Genomic DNA, 7,186 nt, shown 5'->3' with positions numbered 1-7,186 from the left:
TCCTGCGCTTCAGTCACCTTGCGGGCTGCTTGTGAAGTTTCCACCTCATGTTAAAGTGCTTCTCATAACCCCCAAGTCCTCTCCTGCCCCTAACTTGTCCTGCCTTGCTAATTCCATTTGCCTTTATGAGTGGTGTTTGCGGCTGGTACAGCACAAACGCTGTCGAAGTGCAGTCAGCACCCCTGGTGCAACAAACCCCACTGCAGAGGGGCCGGCACAGCACCTCTGTGCCCTCCCCTGCACCAACCCGGTTGAAGCCATTTACATTCTTCACCTTTACTTTATTTCCCCCACTGTGACAGAGCTGCCACCAGCTCCTCTGGAAAACATACCAGGGATAACAGCCCTCCCCATGTGCACTTGGTTAGGGTGCTTTTATAAATGGGGTATAAATGCTGCACAGGAGCTGTTCCTATTGAATTGTAGCATCTCAGGCTGGTTTGTATTGGAAGGGACCTTAAAGCTCATCCAGCTCCAACCCCTGCCACGGGCATGGACACCTTCCACTGAGCAGGTTGCTCCAAGCCCCTGTGTCCAGCCTGGCCTTGAACACTGCCAGGGATGGGGCAGCCACAGCTTCTCTGGGCACCCTGTGCCAGCGCCTCAGCACCCTCACAGGGAAGAGCTTCTGCCTATCTAACCCTGGTTTCCCCTCTGGCAGGTTAAATCCATTCCTCCTTGTCCTGCCGCTACCTGTCCTTGTAAAACGTCCCTCTCTGCCCATGCTGCTATTGATGCAGCCCAGGACACGATTGGTTTCTGGGCTGCAAGCGCACACTGCGGGCTCATGCTGAGCTTTTCGTTAACAAGCACCCTCAAGTCCTCCTCAGTGCTGCTCCAGCCCTATCCCCCTTCCCTGCAGCACCCCAGCCCAGCCATCCTCTGTTGCTGCAGGGCTGGGAACAGGGCTCAGACCCTCCTGCACCAGCCCTGTATTATCTCCTTCACCTGTATCCCAGTGCTCCCAGGTGCCCATCACTGGTTGTGCTGGGTTAAAACCCCTGGGTGTGAGCCCCAGCGAGTCTTTGTTCTGTTCTGCTCCTCCTTGTTGCATCCAGGTTTGCTCCTGAGCACACAGAAGCTGTGACTCTGGTCCCTTGTGTGCAGGACTCCTACAGCAGTGACAGAACCCTCCAGTGATGCAGGCTGGTGAGTGCTGCTGCTGTTGTGGAGGCTGTGGGCAGGCGCTTCTCCTGGGGCAGAGCTTAAAAACACCCAAAGCACAAAGAGCAAGCGACCAACCAAGGCAATGTGTGGTGGATGCTGTTAGAGTTAAAGGGGTGGCACCGTGGTGTTGGATGAAGGAGTGGTTTTCTCCCTGGCAGCTACAGGGGACCAAGCTTTACGTGCATGCAGCTGCCAGTGTGGGACTGCCGGGCCCAAAGTCCAGGGAAGAGGTGCAGGGGGGTGAGGGGGATGATTAAGTGGATTGTGGCACTTGATTTCTCTTGTGTTTGGCCACAAAGGAGGAAATAGATGGGGGGAGGACAAGGAGCTCATGTGAGTTTTGGAGGAGAGTCTGCATGGCTTGCGCATCCCTGAGCACTGCAGGGTTATGCCTGTGCTGGTTGGGTTTAATCCTGTTCTGGGTGGGGATCTCTGCTGTGTCACATTGTGGTGCAGGACTTGGGTCCTTGATGGGTCCGTGCAACTTAAACCAGGATCCCTCCTGCGTGTGAGCTGGGCATTCAGCCTGAACCCCCCCATAGCCTGTGCATGGGGACCTGCCCTGGTTTAAGCCCTTTCCCAGCCTGACACTGAGCAGAACGTGGTGCCCGCTCCGCAGTGCTGGCACAAGCGCTGCCCGGCAGCCCTGGCCCTCAGCTGCCCCCTGTGCTTGGCCAGCACAGCTCTGCGCAGCCATCTGCTGCCTTGGCTGCCGACCAGCCTGCCCGAGCGCTGCCCCGTGCTGCAGAGCGCTCTGCCCGCATCCCTCCCCTCGCAGCGCGCAGAGGGGCAGCGCTGGGCCACCCTGGCATCGCCCCAGCGTGAGCCGTGCCGTGGGTGCACCCTCCGTGTGTCCCAGTGCGCCGAGACCTGTGTCAAATGGGTTATCGTTGCAGGAAGCAAATGAGGGTTGCTGGGCTTTGGCAGTGAAGCCTGCTCCCAAGTGTGTGTTGGATGTTGGCGTTAAACTTTATGGTGTTCAATGCCCCATTTAAGGAGTGTGATTAAATGTCCTTCTACCTCCTGCTCCTGAGGACATGGGAGCTTAATTTTATCGCTTCACTAGTCACCAGAATCAGGGCTGGACCGTTTCTGGATAAAAGCCTGTGTGTGCATAAGCTCCTCCAGCCAGTGCTGTCAAAAACCCTCCTGCCTTTCAAAAATGGAAGGAAAAAACATGATGTGCTCCTTGTTGTGAGCAGCTCCTTTTACTGAGGTGCTGCTGTGTCCTGGCAGTGAGAGCCACAGCTATAGCCCATTGGGATGCTCTCTTTGAGATGCTCCATCCTTACTGCTGCAGGCATGAGGCTCCCATGCATCCCATGCCTGCACCCTGCCATCACCTTCCCATGGCAGCTCACATGTTGAGCCTTCACTCTGCTGGAGCAAACCGGACCATGGCCCCATATCGAGTCCCTGTTTCCCATGTGCATCCATGTGGGATGAGGCTGTGGGGCTCGGAGCGGTGACGTGCAGCCGGCACAGAGCCAGAGCTCCTCGTGCTCAGTGGCTCCCTGGGAGCACTCGTTTTGTGGAGCAAGAGAAACAATTCCTAAAAAGGAGCAGTCAGATGGAAAATTGATACCAAATGGTGCTATCAGTCCCTGGAGGAGGAAGGTTTGATCCCCCCGCCCGTGGTTCCTGGGGGTCAGGAGGCAGGCACACAATGCTATTTTGGAGGAATTTTATAATCATTTCTTTTAAAGTTTATTATTTTCCCCTGTTGGAAGTTCATGAGTTTCCCAGACACGAGCTGGCTTCAGATTTGATGCTGATGGCACAGGCTTTGGGTGCATGCGATGTCTGCAGGATGAAGAGGGTCTGGGGAGCTGTGCCTGGCCCTGCTCCAGCTCTAAGGCCAGGGACCATCCCCAGCAGCTGATACTGGACCAAGGGCTTTGCCAGCCCCATGTGGTCATTGTGCTCAGGCAGAGGCACTCCTCAGCAGGCCATAGCCACGCTGGGGCTGTCTGCCTGGATCCCTTTCTGCTTCACTGCTCACCCCTGTGACTGCAGATGCTGTTGTTGAGCACCATTTCTTGGGGTATCCAGCTGGATTTCTGGGCTTAATAGCCTTGCTTGTGGCTGCGCTGCTCTGTTAAAACCCCACCTCCCTACACAGAGCCGTAGAATGGCCCAGCTGCTTTCTGCCTTTTCCATCTGAACCAGTTTCTGGACTGGTTCATGTAGGAAATTGCCTGCTGAGCCCCTGGTGCTATGGACAGGAGGTGCAAACCGTGGGGCTGCGATGTCCTGCTGCACGTAGTGCTGAGCACGAGGCATTGCATGGGGCTGGCAGCCGCTGGGGGGGGGGAGCTGAGCTTCCAGGGAAGGAATTTCCAGCAACTGCAGATCCCATCCCCAAAGACAGCATTTCAAGGAATTACCCTCTCCCTCCCTCCCCGCTGCAGACTTCCTCTGCTTTTCCAAGTACGTCTCTGGCTTGGGGCCATGTGTAGTAACTGGAGCAGAGCAGATCCATGGGAACATTGGGGGCTGGAGGTCGGTGCTGGCCAGGTTCGCAGTGCATGCTCTTATCAAGTGCTCCCAATTAAGATGCTGAGCCCTCGCCTCTTCCTGTCTCCCTTGTGAGCACCACGTTTCCAGTGCTCTGAATGCCATGAGGAGCAGTGAAACCACCTTCAGTGCCAACACAAATAAATGGCAATTAGGAATAGTTCTTTTTTGGCAAATAGTTCTGTTTTAGCAAAGAGCAGTTCCTGGTGTTGGTAACTCAGTCCCTTCGCTTGTGGGACTCTGGCAGGGTTCTCCAGATCCAGATGTGCACAGGGGAGATGCCCTATGGGATCTGTCTCACTTGCATCCCTGATAACCATTTAGCTCGTGTGACCCCGTGGGGATACAGAGACTGAGACGCAGTCCCTGTCTGTCTGCAGAGAGCTGCCAAACAGCCCCGTGTTTGCTCTTCCCTCTTCTCTAGAAGATTCTGTGCACAGCATTGTCCTCCATGCCCTGGTGTGGGGATAGATGTGGGGCTCTGGATGAGCTCCTGAGGAGGTGATTCCCTCTCCCAGCAGCCAGGGCTGAAGGCAGGGGTCACATTCCCTCTCCCTGCCTAAGCAGTGCCCTGTGGGTGCATCCCCAGACATACCTGTGGATTTTCTTTAGCCCATAAATACTCCCCTGCCCTCCCCAGTGCCCCCAGCAAATAAATTATCTGAAGCTGCATGTCCCCATTTCAAAGCCTTGTGAAAGAAGCCAGAGGGTTTATCAGCCCTGCCTGGCTGGAGCAGCTCACATACCATCCACCCATTTGCATTTGATCTACTTCATCCTGTGTTAAGTAATCCTTGAAAGCCTCAGTGGGTTGCAGGCCCTCCGCATGCCTGTAAATCACTGGGGCATGTCACCCGCTGTACATGAGCGTGTCCCACCCCTTAGATTGAGCTGAAACACCCCCTGCCCCACAGAGAAACCAGCCCTGTGAAATCAGAAACGCAGCTTGCAGGGCTGGGATTGTCACAGGCAGTGGGGTGGGAGCGTGCCTGGGAGGTGCGTATCCATGCAGGACTCAAGCAGAGGGCTCTCCTTGAGGGGCAGCTCCCCAGGGGTGCAGTTTGGGGGTGGTTTTGTTGTCCTCCAGCTGCCTGCGTCTGCCTTGGTCTGGATGCTCCTGTCTCACCCCTGCCTGCATCCCCCAGGGCCTCCCTCATTCACCCATTAACCAGGCAGTTAAATGCAGTCATGGCCACATGCACCTTCTGCACCTCTCACACTGTTCTATTTACTTTCCATCACTGGAAGTCTCCTGGGACAGAGCAGGAGCCCTGCCCCATGCAGCATCCCTGCCTCACCCCCTTGGCCCTGCCGTGCAATAGGGCTTTAAGTCATTGAGCCACGCGCAGCCAGGCTACGGGCTCTTCCCCTTGTAGTAAATCGAAGATCTTTCCCCTCTTCCCCATTGCCTCCCCCCGAAGGTCGCTATTGCTTTGCTGTGGCCTGACTTTAATGGCATAACGAGAGCAGGTGGAGCAGGCTCTAGGTGCTGTTTAATTGTCTTTCCAGGAAAGGTTTCAGCACAGAAAGTTGAACGCAGCAGCGATCGATTCGCCTGTTGCCTTGTGCATTAGCTCAGCCTGACGCAAGCCCTGTGCCAGGTCCTACGTTCAGCACAGTGGGTGGCATCCACCCAAAAGCTGCTGCCAGCCCCAGGGTACTTTTCCCTGGCTAATTGAAGCCTCAAGGACTCGGAGCTCCCCTGCCTGCGGCAGGATGGGTTTTAGCTGCGGAGAACAAATTCCAGGGGAGGATGCTGAAATAAAGCAGATGGGATGATTCTGGAGGTCAGAGCGAGGGAGAGGATGCCCTGCCAGGCACCACATGATGAAAACATCCTTACTGCTCCAGCAGCTGTCAAAAGCCCAAACAGATGAGGCGAGGTGCCCAATGAGTGTGCAGGGATCTCATTTACCTGGTAATTAATGGAAATCGTGAAACAAATCAACACACGCTCCCTGCGGAGAGCTTCATGCTCTGGTTTCAAAGCGCTGGTGGAGATCGGGGTATGGCTTGAGTATGAGAGCAGGAAGTGCTGCTGTGAAGCTGAAGCAGGACTTGGTCCCCACCACCCCATCACTGATGCAGCTCCCAGTTATTTGAGGGATGTCCTTACCTACCAGCATGCTCCCCCTTAATGTGTGGCTGTGGGATGCCCAACCCTGCCTGTGCTGTTAGGGCACGGCTAATTGCTCTGTCCCATAGCACACAGGGGACTTGCGGCGCTGTCTGCAACCAGCAAAGATGCCTTGGCTTAAGGCTGCGGAGTAGGAATGAAGATGTTATGATGAGCCCCATCATCTCCCTCTGATCCCGCTCGGCTGAACATGTCACAGCTGATTTTCCTGGTCCAGCCCTCCTGCCACGCTGCACGGGCACCTACCGCCCGTGCACCAGCCCTGCTGTTGATGGGAGCGACCAGAGCTGCCCTTTTGTCTCCTGCTGTAGCGGAAGCTCATCCCAGTACCAAATGCTGTGCCACATTTTCTTGCAAGTTAATGAAGCTGGCTGGGTTTGGATATCAAACCCACTGTTCTCTGGTGTTTTCCTCTTTGCAGAGCAGCGATGTGCTGCTCTGCAGTGCTCTCGGGGAGGGGGGGAGGCAGGCACGCTTCCTCTGATGCGGGGATTTAAGGATGAGCGAGCGCTTTGGTTCCCAGTCTTGTTTATTCTCTGTGTGCAGAATGGTTTTGCAAAACAAAATCTTGCAAGCAATTAATGCCAATCAGACCTGCTGACAGCACAGCCCCGGCTGCTCAGAGCATGGGCTGAGCTCTGCCTGCTCCTGCTGCTTCCAGGGACGGCAGCTAACCCCCAGATAGCAAAGGTGAGCACGTAACTCACCCCCTCTGTCTCCTGCCTATAGCTCACAACTGACATAATCCCTGAAGCATGAGGTTTATGATCCCATCCCAAAACTTTATCTGAATGTTAACTATATGCTGAGGTACTGTAAATGCCAAATCCCCTTGGAATCTTGCTGAAAATCTCATTTTTAAACATGCAAACGACCTTCCTGTCTTCCTAACAAGCTCCCTGCTTCTGGGAATTAAAATGAAACCCCCCAAAATGCCACAAAGTCCCCCAAAACCCAACCCCCTTGCTGCAACGGAAGTGGGTCAGGTAAGGACCTTGTCCCTCTTCAATGTGCCTGTTACAGGCTGGACTTGAGCAGGTGATTGAGCTGCAGTAGTAAAACCTCTCCCAGCTACCCTGACAGGAGAAATTGCAGAAGCTCTGCCTGAGGAATTGGTGGGCTCTTGCTCTCTTTGATATCACTCACATTATAATTAAGAGATAATGTCAATAGAATAAAACATTGTCTCAGGATAATGGTCTCCTGCTGCTACAGGAGTGTCAAAGCCAAGTCAAACCATTTATCAGAAATGAATGTTGAGGCAAGCCTGGGACGTTTGTTTTCCCAGCAAGAGGCATTAATCCTGGGACAACAATGCTCCAGCGCTGTTCTTTCTCCGGTGCCCCGTGATTGATGCCAATGCAT

At 54.6% G+C, this 7,186-nt stretch overlaps 1 long non-coding RNA gene across 1 annotated transcript in view; it reads left to right on the top strand.

Annotated features, from left to right (window-relative positions):
* Nucleotides 1–1,015: 1,015 nt before the first annotated feature.
* Nucleotides 1,016–7,186, top strand: part of LOC134166469 (uncharacterized) — a 58,371-nt gene continuing 52,200 nt past the window's right edge. The window contains exon 1 of the long non-coding RNA XR_009965886.1: nucleotides 1,016–1,149. This is a non-coding gene — a long non-coding RNA (uncharacterized LOC134166469). The remainder of the gene's footprint in view (nucleotides 1,150–7,186) is intronic.

Source organism: Pezoporus occidentalis, unplaced genomic scaffold (assembly GCF_034315485.1).
Source record: "Pezoporus occidentalis ecotype Australia unplaced genomic scaffold, CSIRO_AGI_Poc_V1 ctg262, whole genome shotgun sequence".
NCBI lineage: Eukaryota > Metazoa > Chordata > Aves > Psittaciformes > Psittacidae > Pezoporus > Pezoporus occidentalis.
The sequence above is the reverse complement of the archived record's forward strand: the minus strand, read 5'-3'. Positions and strand labels throughout refer to the sequence as shown.